The 18586-nt window shown below is 35.9% G+C and overlaps 1 pseudogene; it reads right to left on the reverse strand.

Moving 5' to 3' along the window:
• Positions 1-7604: 7604 nt before the first annotated feature.
• On the reverse strand, positions 7605-16417 carry LOC145616746 (cytochrome P450 736A117 pseudogene; annotated as a pseudogene).
• Positions 16418-18586: the final 2169 nt, after the last annotated feature.

Here is an 18586-nt window from a genome sequence, read left to right on the forward strand (position 1 = left end):
CTATAAAACGTAGATTATTTTTATTTGTATTGGGTTACTTTTATACATATTAGGGTAACTTTTATTCATTTTAGGGGTAACTTTTGATCACTTTAAGAGATATTTAAAATGGATGTGTACACCCGATTTTTTTAAAAGTTTGTGAACTTTTTTTACTCATTTTAAGATTACTTTGTAACGGATGTACAATATTTATTGTACATCCGATTTATTTAAAAGTTTGTGCAACGTCCCCTTCAAATTGAATATGAGTAGTTAATGTTCGAAAATCTTGTTCCTTGTAGTACTATATATCTAGGAATCTATTAGGACGAAACTCTTCAGGTTCATCCCGAGTAATCGTATCCATATCATCCTCACATATACCGCACAACTGCCATTGCATCCAACAATTTTTCGAACCACTTGTTAGTTGCAGTATTTCATAACTCTAGGATGCCTAATTTACTCAATTATTATCGGCCATTCTACGAGTGAAGGTTGTGTCAATCCTGTATGTGTCAAAATTAGTACCATTGGATGTAGTATGTAATTTAGCAAACCATTTAATATAATTTACCAAACTTTGGTATTGTCCATTGGAAGAGCATCATTGTTCTCTTGCTGATATTCAAGCAAATTTTCTACTAAGTTTTGAGTGATTTTACTTCATAAATGATTTTAACCATGTAATATGTCATTTTTTTAGGATTATTGACCAACCTTTAGGTTTACGTTGCATAAATTACTCGAGCAAGAGCTAATCAAAAGCAGCCAGAGTTTTGCATACGTTTGGATAGATTTTTTTGGCACAAATTTCAGGCTTACTTTTTCCAGATTTAAATTTTACAACAATTTTTGCCCGGCCTAAAATAGCCCCAAAAACATGCTATTTTAGCCCAATGCCAATAAGTGGATTGATTTGTAACAATTAGCACTGTCAAAACGGTTTGACAGTTCGGTTTCGGTTCGGTTTGAAATCGGTTCGGTAGTTAATCGGGTCGGTTTGGAATCGGTTTAATTGTCTCACGGGTCGGTTTTGGTTCGGTTTAAATAGTTATCGGTTCGATTCGGTTTCGGTTTATTCTTAAGCGGTTTTAATTCGGTTCGGGTTGTAAACAGTTCGGGTAGTAAACGGTTCGGTGCAGGCGGGTTGCGGTTTGTTAACGGTGCGGTGTAAACGGTTTTTATCCCGGTTCAAACAGTTTCGGGTTAGAAACAGTTCGGTTCTTTTTTGGTTCAGTTTATAACGGGTTCGGTTCTTTTTCGGTTCAGTTTATAACTGGTTCGGTTCTTCGATAGTTTAACCACTTTAACGTTATTCATATCGGTTCCATTTCAAGTTTACTAAATTACGGTTCGGGTCGGTTTTCGGTTTCAAAAAATAAATTGTTATCGAGTTGTTTGGATTCGGGCAGTTAAATGGTTTTGGTTTGAAATTTGATAGTACTTGCTAACCTTTTGCGTTCACAAGTTTTATATAAAGTCGGTAAGTCGCGAGTCATTTCTTATTTAGACATCATATTATAAACAAATTCTCATTGATTTTATAAATACATATTATGTTCTGTTTCAAGTTTAGTCATACTGATTTTACTAGTTTATTACGAAGTAGATTATAAGAGTTAGTGTATTAATGTATTATTGTTTTACAATTAGGTTATTATATGCTTCTTATTTAATCATTTATATACTACGCATAGTATCATAATCATGATTTGATAAGTTCTTGACTTCTTGTGAAATGGAAATTTGCAATTTGGTAATTCGATACTTGATTAGTCAACAAGACTGATAATTATGACTCGTTTATCATTATATATTTTCATGAAATTATGAAGATATTACAAAGTGCTTTGATTTGTATAATGAAAGAAAATACTAATGACTAATTAACAAGGTAATATTGATTAGTTCAATCGATCATATGTACACATTATTAACACATGGCATCTAACCATCTCATAGTTAAATATTCGTATCATCGTTATTCGTATGTATTAGTACAAAGTTATAGACTCATTATTAGTGATCTTTTTAAATTTATCTATTTATACATTTTATTAATATAACGTTTTTATAATTTTTACGTGTATGAAAATAAAGATATACTAGTAGATGTTTTAATACGTGTCTTGGGCACTGATCCCGATCAAATGGGGCAAAAAAATACTAAAGAATTTAGGGAATAATATTTTTGTAGATGAATGTACAACACAAAAACACACACGGATCACCACTCTCAACCATAGATTAAAAAATCAATGGTTAGATTTTTTCTCCCACAACACACATGGATCACCACTCTCAACCATAGATTAAAAAAATCAATGGTTAGATTCTTTCTCCCTCAACACACACAGATCACCAATCTAAACCATAGATTAAAAAATCAATGGTTAGATTTACATGAAACCCTTTCTCTTTCATCTTCTTCTTCTTCTCGCCTCTCTCTTCTCTCATCTTCCTTATCTTCTTTCCCCCCCCCCCCCTCTTTTGATTTACCACGACCACCGCCAATACTATCAACCACCAGATGCCACAACACCGTCGTGAACAACACAAACACAGACTCTACATCAACATCAATGGTGCAAAACGACGGTTTTAAGGTCAAATTCGACCATAAAAACTCTAGATCTAGAGTTTTCATGGTCGAATTTGGCCTTGTAAACCCAATTCCGAGGTTTTGAGTGATCAAATTCAAGTATGTATCTATTTTTTTTTTAATTTTTATTTTAACTGTCCTTTTCGAATTTTTTAGAAATCTATGGTGGTCACTGTTGAAGTTTGGGTTTTGGGGATTTTTTTTGATGTTTTGTGTTTTATTTTTTTTTTTGGTCGGAATTTTTGTGATATTTTAGTACGTTAGGAATCAATTAGGTTTTGGTTTAGTTGGGTAGATCTGGGTTGGGGTTTAGGTTTGGGTTAGGTGGGTGGGTTACGGTTTGGGTTAGGTGGGTGGGTTACAGTTTGGGTTAGGTTTAGGTTGGTGGATCTGGCTTTGGGTTAGGGTTAGGTAGGTGGATCTGGGTTGGTTATGGGTTGTGGTGGTGGGTCTTTGTAAGTCGGGTTGTGGAGAATTGCGGTGGTGGGTAGGGTGGATTACGGTGGTGGTTTTAGTGGAGGGCAGGGTTTGTAAAAAATTAAAAAAAAAAAAAACAACCCCAGCCCCGTCCCACCTATGGCCTGAACGACCAATTAACCACCCCTTACGCCGCCCCGGAAATGAATTGATCAACTACAGTTGTTCGGTTCTCATTCTACCGATTTCCGTCAGCAGTTTCGAAAGTGATTATTATTTTGATGCTAGGGTTTTGATCGGAATCCCATTCATTGAGGTTATTTGCTGTAACTACACTTTGTTCTTTGCTTATGATTGATTTCTTTGATTTTTATCATGCTCGATCAATGTATGTCTGTGTTTCCAAATTGCCTTTTCAAGTTAGCAATTAGGTTTATGATTATGCGAATTGTTTTGCGGATGATTGTACTGAGTTAAGTCATTTCAATTTCTGTTCAATTTAGTTGTTGCTGCCTCTGTGTTTTCATCCATGTGGTATACAGTATACTAGAATTTGTGTGTTTTTTTTTTCTTCAGTATTTTAAGCTGTCTTTTTTGGTGGTGAGTGTTTATTTGTGTGGTTGGGGTGAGTGGTATTTTGTTGAGCTTGAAAATCTATTCCGACGAACCCTTTTCCGTCGGAATAGTGTTTCCGACGGAAATTCCATCGGAAAAGGCTGATTTTCCGGCAAAGGGTATTGCGACAATCGACTACGACGGAATTCCGTCGGAAATCCGTCGTTATTTGCCTGATTTCTTGTAGTGGTAAACGGTTCGATTTAGAAGCGGTTTGGTTCATAAACGGTTCGGTTTATAACCAGTTCGGTTTACAATTAGTTCGGTTTTTAAATGGTTCGGTGCAAGATTTGCTAACGGTCCGGTGTAAACGGTTTTTTTGCCAGTTTAAACGGTTTCGGGTTGGAATCGGTTTCGGGTTAGATACGGTTCGGTTCTTTTTCGGTTCGGTTTTCTTTCAGTTCGGTTTATATTTGGTTCGGTTTGTTAACAGGTTCGGTTCTTATACGGTTTAACATTATTCGGGTCGATTCGGTTTCGGGTTTACTAAAATACGGTTCGGGTCGGTTTTCGGTTTCAAAAAAATCGGTTTTTAATCGGTTCGGTTCTCATTTGGGTCGGTCGGTTTCGGGCAGTTAAACGGTTTCGGTTTGAAATTTGACAGCACTAGTAACAATGGTACTCCCTTCGTTTTTTTTTTTTTTTTTTTGCATTACTTTTCTTTTTGGAGTGTTTTTTTAAAATGCATCATTTTTATTTGATAACTTTATACTACTTCCTCCGTTTTCTTTTACTTGCAACACTTCCTTAAAAAAGAAATGTCACAATACTTGCAACACACTATAAAAAGAAAGTTACTTTAGGGAAAAACTATACTATTTCCCTTATTTAAAGCACATGACCCACTAAATTACACTCCTAACAACCACTCATCCTATTTTAAAGTTTATTATATCATGTAAACCCCACGCACCTTTCTTAATTACCGCGCTAAAGGGTGTGTTGCATCTAAAAGAAAACGGAGGAACAAAGTATATTATATCATTTCTCTCTCTTACATTAAACCCCAATCAATTTGTTTTATCATTTCTTTCTCTTCTAAGGTCCCACTAAAATAATAAAAATATCTATCCTCAATCACATACTTTCTCTTTCATGGTCTCCATCTTACTTTTACTATAATAATTTATTCACCCACTCACAATATTATATTACTCTCCTAAAACTTTGTGCAATCCAAAGAGATGCAAATAAAAAAAAAAAAAAAAAGGTGGAGTAGTATGAAAAACCAAAAGCCAACATCTCGGAGTCTATAACAAGGTTTCATCCTAAAATCAAAAATCAATTGTCTATAAAAGGAATATCCCACTTAGATTATAAACTAAAAGAGCTTTGCTTCTTTTTCAATTTGAAACAAACACTACTCACACTTACACGTACTAACTGGCCATTAGGGTCCTATTTGTGTTAACACTTTCCTCATTCTCTGTTGTATAAACGCAAACGTAAAATAACCCGCCTGCAGCATAGTATACCTTCAAAATCTCATCGGCAATAATGACATTATCCATAACAAATGTATCTCATCCGTTCTTAAGAATCATATATTGGTCGACTAGATAGAACCGTATGTCCAAGAATAGTTACATCCCACGAACGACCGCAATTACCTCACATAACTCTTACAGTCTCGACAATTCGATTCAATAATGGTCTCCATTCTGCGGGAAGTTGCTATACAATGACAACCATAAGTTAAACACATGCAAGTACTCTTCACTACTAAAAATTGGCCAAATTGCGACCGGCGCAAACGGTCGCAAAAAGTAGTGAAAACGGTCGCAATACATAATTGCGACCGTCAACGGTCGCAATACATAATTGCGACCGTCAACGGTCGCAACAAGGCGGTCGTAATTATGATGGTCGCAAAAAAATAATATTACGACCGTTTGACGGTCGCAGATTTTTAACGGCCGTTTTACCTATTTTCAACGACCGTTAAAAAAACGGTCGCAAATATTAAAAATTGCGACCGCCTTATGAAACGGTCGCAAATATTGAATTTAGCGACCGCCATAAGCCGTCGCTAAAAGTATTAAAAAAAACAAAAAATAAAAGAAAAAGACCCACCCACCCACCCTTAACCCAGATCCACCGTACCCAAACCAGAACCCACCTAAACCACGCACCACCACTACCCTTCTTAAACAACCACTACCCGCCTCCGCCACCCTCTACCCACCATCACCTTCGCCCACCTTCAACCACCAATACCCACCACCACCTACCCAACTTTAACCCAGAAAAACAGAAAAAGAAAAAAAAATCACCTACATAATTTTGAACAAAACAAAAATGAAATAAAACATCATCAAACAATCTATGAAATTCGAACAAATTCGAACAAATTCGAACAAATAAAATGCACAAAAATTATATAAAAAAAAATCGAACAAAAATTAAATAAAAAAAATCGCCCAAAAATGCACAAAAATTAAACCAAAAAACGAACAAAAATTAAGTAAAAAAATCGCCCAAAATTTATACCCAAAAAAAAAATTAAACCCACAACAATTAAACCCACAATTCGAACAAAAAATTCGACAAAAAAATCAAACAAAAAATCTATGAAATTCGAACAAATATAGAACAAATTCGAACAAAATTATGAAAAACTCGAAATAAAACAAAAATCAAAGGAATTCGAACAGAAATGCAATTAAAAATCGATAACAAAATCAAACAAACATGGAAATTCGAACGAAAAACGAATTTCAACCAAAAAATTCAAAAATAAACAAAATTTTCAGAAAAATAAACATACCTTTCATAATATATCTTCCTCTTTAGGTTTATATGGTCAAATTCGACCAAGAAAACTCCAATTCTGAAATTTTTAAGGTCGAATTTGACCATGAAAAACCATAACTCGTTTGTTGAAGAAATCCGAATACCATAATTTGTTTGTCAAAGAAAATACGTACACCAAAACTACAACTCTGAAAAAAATGAAGAAGAAAAAAAGAATGAAGATGGAGGGGCGTGAGAGTGAACAAAAATGGAGAAAGAGAAGAAAGAGATAGAGGAGCGTGAGAAAGAGAAGTAAGAAAGAAAGAGCAGGAGAGAGAAAAGAAAGAGGAGGGGTGAGCGGCGTGTGGGAGTTTGAAGTAGATTAGGGTTTGTGAATAAGGTATGCTTTTATACCGTATTTTTTTAATTAAAAAAAAGGATCTTTTACGACCGTCTCTTTGACATTTACGACCGTCTCAGAGACGGTCGCAAATTTTGACGTTTACGACCGTCTCTTTGACGGTCGCAAATTATGACGTTTACGACCGTCAGAGACGGTCGCAGATTATGACGTTTACGACCGTCAGAGACGGTCGCAGATTTTGACATTTATGACCGTCTCTTTGACGGTCGCAGATTATGACATTTTACGACCGTCTTTGACGGTCGCAAACGATTTATTTTAATTTGGAATTATTTTTAATTGTTCAAACATCCTAGCGACCGTCTAAAAGGCTAAAAACGGTCGTAAAACGGTCGCAAATTTGCGACCGTTGTCAAAGCAGTCGTAATATTGCGACCGCATAAAAAACGGTCGCAAAATATGAATTTTGCGACCGTTTTTCGGTCGATCGTAAAAAAACGGTCGCAATTTAGCTGAATTTTAGTAGTGCTTTTTAATTGACTCTTAAACGACATGTTAGTGTAGGAATGATTGACATTATAACTTACTTGGTCATGTGATTCTTGAATGTTATGGTAGTGCATAGACAATCATCGTATGTTGGTATTTATAACAGGCCATGAGTTGTTCTTGTTGGGAAAAATATGCCACAAATAGTAAATGCATGTGTTTGAACAAGAGATATTCCACACATTATTGTAGGACATGCAAATTTTAGTGTAGGACATTGAACCATAATATTAATAATAAACCTACAAAGCACCTATGATAGTAAATTAGTAACAAACCATTCCAACATCACTTAAAACTATTGATTAAACAGCATGCAATTAATTAACATAATTTAGCTTATGAGCTTGAATAAGGAGTTGCAATAACCATGAGGGGATCGCGCTTGTGAACTGCAATTCCCACAGTCTCAGTCATGTCAAGCTCCCCACATTCAGCTGCCACTTTCCAATCGAATTCGTAGACGAGATTTGCAAGCATAAGCTCAGCATTAACCATAGCAAAATCTATCCCAGGACAAATTCTTCTACCACCTCCAAAAGGAATGTACTTGAAATCATCTTGTCTTTTGAAAGAGAACGTACTTGTGTATAAGAACCTTTCGGGGCGAAACTCCATTGGTTCGTCCCAATAAGTCGGGTCCCTATGTATAGCCCATGCGTTTATGTACACATGAGTGTCTGCACCGATGTCGAAACTGTTGGAAGTTCTTGATATAAAACAAGAGTGTTGGGAAAAATAAGAGAGAAAGAGAGAGAGAAATAAATGGAAGGGGAAAAGTCCCACATTGATTGGGGAGGAAGGTTTTTCCTTGTTTTTATAATGTATTGCTTTAGCACTACTTAGTTGAGTGAGTTGGAGGTGTGTGTTACTCCACACACACACACGCGCGCGCGCGCGCCGAGCCGAGCCGGGTCGGGTCGGGCTCGGGCTCGGGCCTCGGGACTTGGGGTCTTGGGGAATGCGATGCGCGGGCGTGGGTCCTTGTTATCTTTTTGGAGAAATTTTATTTCCCTTTTCTTTGTCAAACAGAATATTCCTTTTTTGTCTGTTGGGTTTATTCTTTTCTGACTGTTGTGAGAATTAATCAGCCATTAATTCCTTGATTGTAGCTGACTGATTAATTCCTTGTTTCTTGCCTCAGTTGTTGACTGACCAGATTAATCTGGTCGTTTTCTTGGCCAGATTCTTCCCACCTTTCATGCTTTCTGTTTTTTCTCTTCACCCTATAAATATTCGGTGGTTTTCTTAGCCAAAACACACAACACAATCAGTCTTCTCTTTTCTCTAAACTTATCTAAATACATGTTCTTTCTGTTCTGTTTTCTGGGCGAGTATTCTGAGTTCCAGTCGGGTTTGTGAGTGCACATAAACTCCGGCGCCGTGCTTATCCTGGAGGGCGACCGCAATTGTCTACTGCACCGGGAGGTAGCGCGAAATCGTCTTTTAGGTCAGTGGTTCTCCACGACGCGGCTATTGTCAGTTTGGTTCACGCATCAAGAGATAAGTTATTTCTGGTTTATTGCTTATTAGTATAACAATCTAAAAGACGATTATGGCTTCCAAATTCCTTGTTCCTGATATGTCTAAACTAGAACCTCTTGATGGAAAGAATTATAAACGTTGGGCTGTTAGGATGCATTTTTATTTGGAGCAGATTGATGTTGCATATGTTCTTGATGATATTGTTGAACCTGTTGATAAAGATGATTTGTCTGAATCTGAGATTAAGTTTTCTAAGGATGATAGAACTTGTAAGGGCATGTTGTTGCATTATATGTCGAATAGTCTGTTGGATATTTATATGGGTTTCTATCATGCTAAGGATATTTGGGATGCTTTAGAGAAAAAATATGGAACTGATGATGCTGGTACTAAACGTTATTGTGTTAGTAAGTGGTTAAGTTTTCAAGTTGTTGATGATAAGCCTATTATTGATCAGATTCATGCTTATGAGAGTATTTGTATTAATATGGCTGCTGAAGGTCTGTCTATTTGTGATACTACCCTTGCTATTGTTCTTATTGAGAAACTCCCTCCCTCTTGGAAGGATTTTCGTAACCAACTCATGCACAAAAAGAAAGACCTAACCTTAGAGGAACTTGCTGCCCACCTCAAAATTGAGGAGGAAAACCGTATCAAAGACAAAACCCCTTCTGTTTTCCCTTCCTCTTCTTCTGCCAAAGCCAACCTTGTTGAACCCAAATCAAACAACCAGTCCAAAGCCAAAAACAGTAACCTTAAGCCTAATGGGAAAATTCAGAAGTACAAGTTTAAGGGAATCTGTTATGAGTGTGGTTTGACTGGTCACAGGGCTAGAGATTGCAGGGTCAAGAAGAAGAATGGGCAAAGTCAAGCAAATCTTATTGAGGATTCTGACGTTATTGTTGCTGTTGTTTTAGAAGCTAACTTTACAGGTAATGCTGCTGAGTGGATTGTTGACACTGGAGCTACCAGGCACATCTGCGCCAACAAGGACATGTTCACTACCTATGACAAGGTTGAAGGTGAAAATGTCTTCATGGGCAACTCAGCTTCTGCTTCTATCCAAGGCAAAGGGAAGATCGTTCTCGCTCTCACTTCTGGAAAATTGCTTACTCTCACTAATGTTTTGCATGTTCCAGAAATGCGCAGGAATTTAATTTCTGGCAGTTTGCTCATGAAAGCTGGACTGAAGCTCTCCTTTGATTCTGATAGATTAGTTCTTACTCGCAATGGGGAATTTGTGGGGAAGGGCTTTTGTAATGGGGGGCTTTTTACTCTTGATGTTAAAATTGACACTATGAATAAGAATGCTAGTACTTCTTCTGCTTATATTGCTGAGTCTATTGATTTATGGCATGCTAGATTAGGTCACGTTAATTTTGATTCTGTTAAAAGGCTTAAACACTTAAATTTGATTCCAAGTTTTTCTAAAACTGATTTTTCGAAATGTCAAGTTTGTGTTGAAGCCAAATTTACTAAGAAGCCATTTAAATCAGTAGATAGACAGACTGAAGTACTAGAACTTGTTCATAGTGACTTAGGTGATTTTAATAATCACGAAAGTAGAGGGGGTAAAAAGTATTATATTACTTTTGTTGATGATTGTTCACGTTTTTGTATGGTTTATCTTCTCAGGTCTAAGGACGAAGCTGAGGAAATGTTCCTCAAATATAAAGCTGAGGTAGAAAACCAGTTGGACAAAAAGATCAAGAGGGTTAGGAGTGACAGGGGTGGGGAGTACAGCCCTGACACTCTTAAGGCATTTTGTGAGCAACTTGGCATTGTTCATGAGACGACGGCTCCCTATTCACCCGAACAAAACGGTATAGCTGAAAGGAAAAATAGAACTTTAAAGAATATGATGAATTCTATGCTTATTAGTTCTGGGCTTCCTAATAACATGTGGGGGGAGGCTATTCTTTCTGCTTGTCATGTTTTGAACAGGGTTCCTCACAAGAAGCTTGACAAGACTCCATACGAAATATGGAAAGGTCGAGCGCCAAACCTGAAATACTTGAAAGTGTGGGGGTGCCTAGCAAAAGTAGGCATACCTAGCTTCAAGAGGGATAAGATTGGTCCCAAAACTGTTGATGCTATTTTTATTGGCTATGCTTATCAAAGTGCAGCTTATCGTTTCTTTGTTAAAGGTGCTAACAATTCTTATGCAGGTGGTCATATCATTGAAGCAAGAGATGCTGAGTTCTTTGAGAACATTTTTCCTTTGAAAATGTCTCCTTCTAATGATAGTGAATTGCATGCTAGTAGTTCTGTTAGTTTACCTATTGCTAATGCTCCTATTACTAACGATGATTCTGTTTTGGAGCCAAGGAGAAGCAAAAGGGCAAGAAAGGAAAATAGTTTTGGTCCTGATTTTATTACTTCTTATTTATCTGAATCTTCCTTAATTGATGATGATTTTGTGCATATTTTTGTTTTGGAAGATGATCCAAGAACCTATGATGAGGCAATGAGGTCAGTTGATGCTGTATTTTGGAAAGAAGCAATTGATAGTGAATTACAATCAATTCTCAATAATAACACTTGGGAATTGGTTGAACTTCCTAGAGGTTGTAAGCCCATTACTTGTAAATGGATCTTTCGGAAAAAATTAAAGGCCGATGGATCCATAGACAAGTATAAGGCAAGGATAGTGGTAAGGGGTTTTACTCAAAAGTTTGGCATTGATTATTTTGATACTTACTCCCCTGTTACTAAAATTGCAACCATTAGGACTTTAATTGCTCTTGCTTGCATTTTTGGTCTTGTTGTTCATCAAATGGATGTCAAAACTGCATTTTTGAATGGTGACTTGGATGAGGAGATTTACATGGTCCAACCTGAAGGGTTCGTTGTTCCAGGACAAGAGGAGAAGGTTTGTAAGTTAGTCAAGTCATTGTATGGGCTTAAACAAGCTCCAAAGCAATGGCATGACAAATTCGATAAGACTATGACTGGTAATGGTTTTCATGTTAATGAAGGTGACTCTTGTGTTTATTTTAAGCATGATAGTCATGGGTGTGTAATTATTTGTCTTTATGTGGATGATATGTTGATTTTTGGGACTAACTTGGATCGTGTAAATGAGACAAAACAGTTTTTGAGTTCGAATTTTGAAATGAAAGACATGGGTGAGGTAGATGTGATTTTGGGAGTAAAAATCAAGAGGACTCCAAATGGCATCTGTCTTAATCAGTCACACTATGTTGAAAAACTTCTTAAAAAGTTTGACTCATTTAATGTCGATCCAGTTAAGACTCCCTATGACCCAAGTTTCCACTTAAGGAAAAATAATGGTAATCCAGTTAATCAGTCTGAATATGCTAGAATTATTGGTAGTGTTATGTTTCTTATGAACTACACTAGACCTGACATTGCTTATTCTGTTAGTAGGTTGAGCAGGTACACTCATAATCCAAGCAGTGATCATTGGATTGCTCTAAGGAGGTTGCTTAGGTACCTTAAGGGTACTATGGATTGGGGTTTGCACTACTCCAAATTTCCTGGAGTTTTGGAGGGTTTTTGTGATGCCAACTGGGTATCCGATAATGATGAAGTTAACTCCACTAGTGGCTATGTCTTCACCCTTGGGGGTGGAGCCGTATCCTGGAAATCTTGTAAGCAATCTTGTACTGCTATGTCTACTATGGAATCTGAGTTTATTGCTCTTGAATTAGCAGGTCATGAGGCAGAATGGTTGAGGAACATGCTTGCAGATATTCCACTGTGGGGGAAGCCAGCTCCTTCAGTTGCACTTCATTGTGATTCGCAAGCTGCTATTGCTGTTGCACACAACCATGCCTATAATGGGAAGAAGAGACACATCCGTCTGAGGCATAAAGCCGTCAGAAATTTGTTGTCTGAAGGGGTGATATCACTGGACTATGTTAAGTCCGAAAAGAACATTGCGGATCCGTTAACTAAAGGCCTATGTAAAAAACTAGTTTTGGAAACATCGGAAGAGATGGGGCTAAAGCCCGTTGTATGAATTGTGAAATAATGAACTCCTACTCACTATGAGTTCAAAGGGGAACGTTATGTAATAATTCGGAAGCACATTTTCATTTTATTTGTCCATCTCTAGATGTTTGTTTTGTGCTTAGCTACATATGAGAAGGAGGTTGAGCATACGGCTCTTAATGAACCCATATCCATATTTTTGGAGGTGTGTTGTAGCTCACACTTGATGGAGTTCACCTACTTAGGTGTGGAAGTGTGGCCGCTTCCTATGAGTATTTCGTGGGCTTATACTCTAGAGCACCTATGAGCATCCAGGCTGGACGTATGGCCAGTATAATGCGTCATCTTTATTCGCGGAATTTCAGAATATTATACATGTTCAATTGTGTGGCTCAAAGTGACGGGTCCCTAACTCCCTATTGAGTTCAAGACGAAGGTCACTTGTTAGGTGAGGGATCATAGCTTGATGTCCACTATGTGTTAATTCAAGTCGCGAGACATTGACACTTATGCAATTGTTTTGTTTTGCCCAGAATTCATTTTTCCTTTCTTTCTTTTTCATATCTTCGAACCTGTGGGGGATTGTTGGAAGTTCTTGATATAAAACAAGAGTGTTGGGAAAAATAAGAGAGAAAGAGAGAGAGAAATAAATGGAAGGGGAAAAGTCCCACATTGATTGGGGAGGAAGGTTTTTCCTTGTTTTTATAATGTATTGCTTTAGCACTACTTAGTTGAGTGAGTTGGAGGTGTGTGTTACTCCACACACACACACGCGCGCGCGCGCGCCGAGCCGAGCCGGGTCGGGTCGGGCTCGGGCTCGGGCCTCGGGACTTGGGGTCTTGGGGAATGCGATGCGCGGGCGTGGGTCCTTGTTATCTTTTTGGAGAAATTTTATTTCCCTTTTCTTTGTCAAACAGAATATTCCTTTTTTGTCTGTTGGGTTTATTCTTTTCTGACTGTTGTGAGAATTAATCAGCCATTAATTCCTTGATTGTAGCTGACTGATTAATTCCTTGTTTCTTGCCTCAGTTGTTGACTGACCAGATTAATCTGGTCGTTTTCTTGGCCAGATTCTTCCCACCTTTCATGCTTTCCGTTTTTTCTCTTCACCCTATAAATATTCGGTGGTTTTCTTAGCCAAAACACACAACACAATCAGTCTTCTCTTTTCTCTAAACTTATCTAAATACATGTTCTTTCTGTTCTGTTTTCTGGGCGAGTATTCTGAGTTCCAGTCGGGTTTGTGAGTGCACATAAACTCCGGCGCCGTGCTTATCCTGGAGGGCGACCGCAATTGTCTACTGCACCGGGAGGTAGCGCGGAATCGTCTTTTAGGTCAGTGGTTCTCCACGACGCGGCTATTGTCAGTTTGGTTCACGCATCAAGAGATAAGTTATTTCTGGTTTATTGCTTATTAGTATAACAGAAACCGTTGATTTTGGCATCCTGCATTGGCTGTCGAAACACCAACAATGGAACTGGAGGGTGTAGTCTAAGTGATTCCTTAATCACTGCTTTTAGATATGGTAACTTTTCCAAATCATCTTCATTTACCTTTAAATTTGTGCTTTTGTCTCCAACAATTGTTCTTAATTCTTCTTGTAATTTTTTCATGACTTTGGGATGTCTAAGTAACTCAGATATTGTCCATTCTAGTAATGTACGAGTTGTGTCGTTGCCAGCAGCAAACAAATCCTGCATAATACAATCACATTGATAAATTGTTACATTGCTACGTAATGGCGTAGGCCTTGTTTGGTTGTAGGAAATATAAATTTATGAGAAATGTATTTATGGGATTGAAATTTTTACAAAACATGAGAATTAATTAAAGACTTGTTCTTTTCAACTTATTTTAGATACTTATAACTTTATTCTTGATAAATTCAGATCAGATCAGACCAGATCAGAAAGATTCATATCAGACCAAATCAGAACTTTTGATCATCATTTACTTTTCGTTAATTGCGTATTAAAAAAAATTTATAAAAATTACATACTACCTCCGTTAAACATTATTTGCAACGATTTGACATAAAGTAGAGAGGGAAAATGTCTAATCGTTGCAAATAATATGTAACGGAGGTAGTATTTAAAAAGTTCATGATGAGACGAATCTAACAAGATCCATTTTGATAAAATTTTTCTTTATAGATTAGTATAAAATGCGGTCAAAGTTTAGTCAAATTGGTAAATCAGATCAGATCAGATCATACCTTAAAAAATTCAGACCAAATTTACTTGTTTTAGGTGAAGAGAACAAGTCCTATCACTCCGCCCTACCTTAAATCACTCAAAATTTTTTTTGGATGAAATTACATATTTGCCCTCAAAATGTTTAAAAAAAATTGAAAGTTGTAATAGATGGAAGTTACATAAACTTAACCAAAAAAAAAAAATGTTTTTTTTTTTGTTTTTAATTTTATTTTGAAAAATACAAAAGAAGTTAATTATTTAAAAAAAACAATTTCTTATGTATCAACCAAATATGATCTTTGTATTTCCTACGATTTGTAACTTCATTCTCATACATTGTAACTTCATATGCAATCAAATGAGGCCAGTTTATAACCAATATTTCTATAAGAGGGATATTTTTATTTAGGAAAAGTCATGGGCATTTTGGAGATTTTGTGATATTAGTACATACTTTAATTACAAAATTGTTACAAATCGTCCTAAATTCATAAACTAGGAAATTTTGTAAAAAAAAAAAAAACTAGGAATTTGCATATACAAAAGTTAAATAAAATAATCCTTACCAATATATTGGCTTTAACATCGTCCATTGTGACAGCATTCTCATTCTCCATGTGAATCTCCAGCAAACTCTCAATACAGTTTTTAGCAACATCCTTTCTTTGTTGGTCATCAGAAGCATTTTTCTTAGTACTTACAAGATTTTGATGTTCTTGTATTAGCATGTCAAACGACTCATTAAACTCTTTTGCAACCCTTTCAACTCGACCATCTAAACCCGTCACTCTGTCCACCCAACTAAGCCAAGGAATGTAGTCCCCCACGGTAAAAACTCCGAGTAACACAATTGTTTCATCCAACAATTTCTTAAAATTGAAACCTCCTAAATTATCATTACTACTATACTTCCTTCCAAATGTTACCCTACATATTAAACCATATGTTTGTTTACTAATAATCTCACTCAACTTCACAAATGAAGATTGTGATGATTTCTTTATCTCTTCGACGATTAAAGCAACTTCTTCTTCTCTCATCTTTCTATATGATCGGACTTTTTTGTTACACAAGAGATGTGTAATGCAAAGACTCTTCATCCTACGCCAATGTTCGCCGTAAGGAGCAAAACCCACATCCCTGCACCCGTAGAATAATCTACTAGGAATGCGTAATTCAGGCCTATTGCAAAAGATCAAATCTTGAGTTTTCATGATCTCGCAGGCAGCTTCTGGTGTCGATACCACGAGGATTGGCTTGCTCCCGAAATGAAGCAACATGATCTTGCCATATTTCTTAGACAATGATGCAAATGACTGGTGTGGTAACTCTCCTATTTGGTGGAGGTTACCTATTATTGGTAGCCTTGGCGGCGAGGGTGGTTGAAGTTTTGCATTGACATATCTTGCAGAGAGACTCTTGTACAAAAAAAGTACAAAGATTAAACAAGGGAACAGGAATGTTGAAGGGTAAAAATAGAGTTTTTGCAAGAATTGTAGAATCAAAGTAAGCATTGTTGAATTGGAGATTTGAAGATTTTGAAATAAGAAAAAATTATCAAATGAACAAAAGTAGGCTTGAGTGCACCTACTATATAATTTTTTTGGTGAAGTTATATAAGAGATACTAGGTTGTATGTAAATTGTAAAAGTTCTTAAATGGCAAAATTACATTGAATGACGCAAGTTTTTTTTTTTTTTTTTTTTTTTTTGGTGTTTAGAGAGCCATAAGGGCGGGGGTGAGAATCGATCCCAGGATTTCCTGGAATTGGGAGGGAGCTCTAACCACTTGAGCTATCCCTCACTCTCATGACGCAAGTTAAATGTATACTACATTTATTGACACAACCTTGTCTCTAATTAAAATGACGCTAACTTGGTATTATACAGTAGTTAACATTTCAGTGTCTAGAATAAATAATTTTAATCACCAGAATTCAATAAAAGAATTTTAAAATTACTTTTAAAAAGCTAAAAAATGTAGTTTATTTATAATAGCAGTAATGCAAAAAAAAAGCTTGATTTTATAAGTAATACTCGGTATCAAAAATTCGAGCAATTAAAACCCTCTTAGTCATCGGAATGTCGTTGATAGTATCAATTTAGTTCCAAATACAAGATTGTGTTAATGATCGTAGTCGTGTTAAGTTAATTTACATTGAGTATTATATTGCCTTTTTAAATTTGAAAGATACTAGCTATAATAAGAACACATTATGAAAAGTGTGATATTGACTAAAAACAACTAACAATTGGAGGAAGTATTATATTTTAAATTTCTCTACGTATAGTAACTTTAGAAGGAGATAAAAAGTGAGCAAAAGAGGTCCATCCATTGATAGCTAAATGTATGCATGCATGCATGCGTGGATATTGTTTTGTTAATTGACTTTTTATTAAAAACAGGTTGTTGTTGTAACAAATTAAACTTCACATAATTTTTATTGAATGATGACTGAGAGTGATTGTCAATTATTAACATTAACAATCTAATTCAGTCCTAATTGGTTTCACTAATACTTTAATATACACATATATTTCTATAACTAATACTAAAGCAAAAATCACTATTAATTTCTTTTCCCTCCTAAACCCATTTAATTTCCCTCCTCTTTAATGTTTTATTTAATTTCCTCCCTTAATATTAGGTAGGTTCTCCTTAATTATTTATTTTAGATGATATTCTTTCTTTATTTTAAAATAATAAAACTTACCTCAGCTCATCTATTTTACACTCATTTGTATGACATTATAAAACTATGGATATTTTTCTAAAGGAAACTCTTAGTGAATTCAAAAATACTTTTTAATACACGGGTTAGTTAAATCAATACATAAGTTAATATTTTAATAAGGTTTTTTATGGGTATTTTAATTTTCCTCAAAAAATTTAGTTTTGATTTATTCATGCATGGGATCTTTTTTTTTTTTTTTTTTTTTTTTTTCTGTTGAATTAACGACAATTTTCAAAACTATAAAATAGAGTTGGCGATAATCACTATGTTTTCCAGCTTTTTTCGGATTTTTACTATGGTGGGACTCTTCCTATAATTGGTCTTGGTCTTGATGAATCAAACGCTTTAAAATCTGGCAAAATATGACATACTTACATTAATGTTTTACCTGATTTTGGGGAGTTATGCTACGAGTACATTGTTAATTGTTTATACTAATTTTTCTTAAATGAACCTGGTCCACAATAACATTATTGTGGACCAAAGTTGTCACGTGACTTTACTCAGCTGGCTGAGTTTACTCTCCTCTCTGCCTCTCCTCTCCTTTCCTATTTTCTTACATATTAATTGCTCCAAATTACCAATTTAATTCTTTCCTTTATTTTGCCAATTACTCTGACATTTTCTCTCTCTTCCCTTCTTCCATTTTCTCTCTCCTCAGCTCGAGCTCATCAATGGCGAGAACCAGAGGAGGTGGTACATTTCAACGAAAACGCGGCCTCCGTTCTTCTGCTACAAAAGTCGACGAACCACAACCTTCAGGTAATCTTCGTTTATTTCTTTTTTACTGCAATATTTAGTTGATTAATTGTTGTTTTCTTTAACTGAAATTATTTGGATCAATTTTGTATGAATTTTCGTTCAATTTTGATTGTTTTTTGTTTTGTGATTCAATTTTATTGATAATGTGTTGTTGTCGATGATTATTTGTGTTAATTTGAACTGGTTA

The sequence above is a fragment of the Chenopodium album genome, chromosome 26, assembly GCF_948465745.1.
Source record: "Chenopodium album chromosome 26, dcCheAlbu1.1, whole genome shotgun sequence".
Classification (NCBI taxonomy): Eukaryota; Viridiplantae; Streptophyta; class Magnoliopsida; order Caryophyllales; family Amaranthaceae; genus Chenopodium; species Chenopodium album.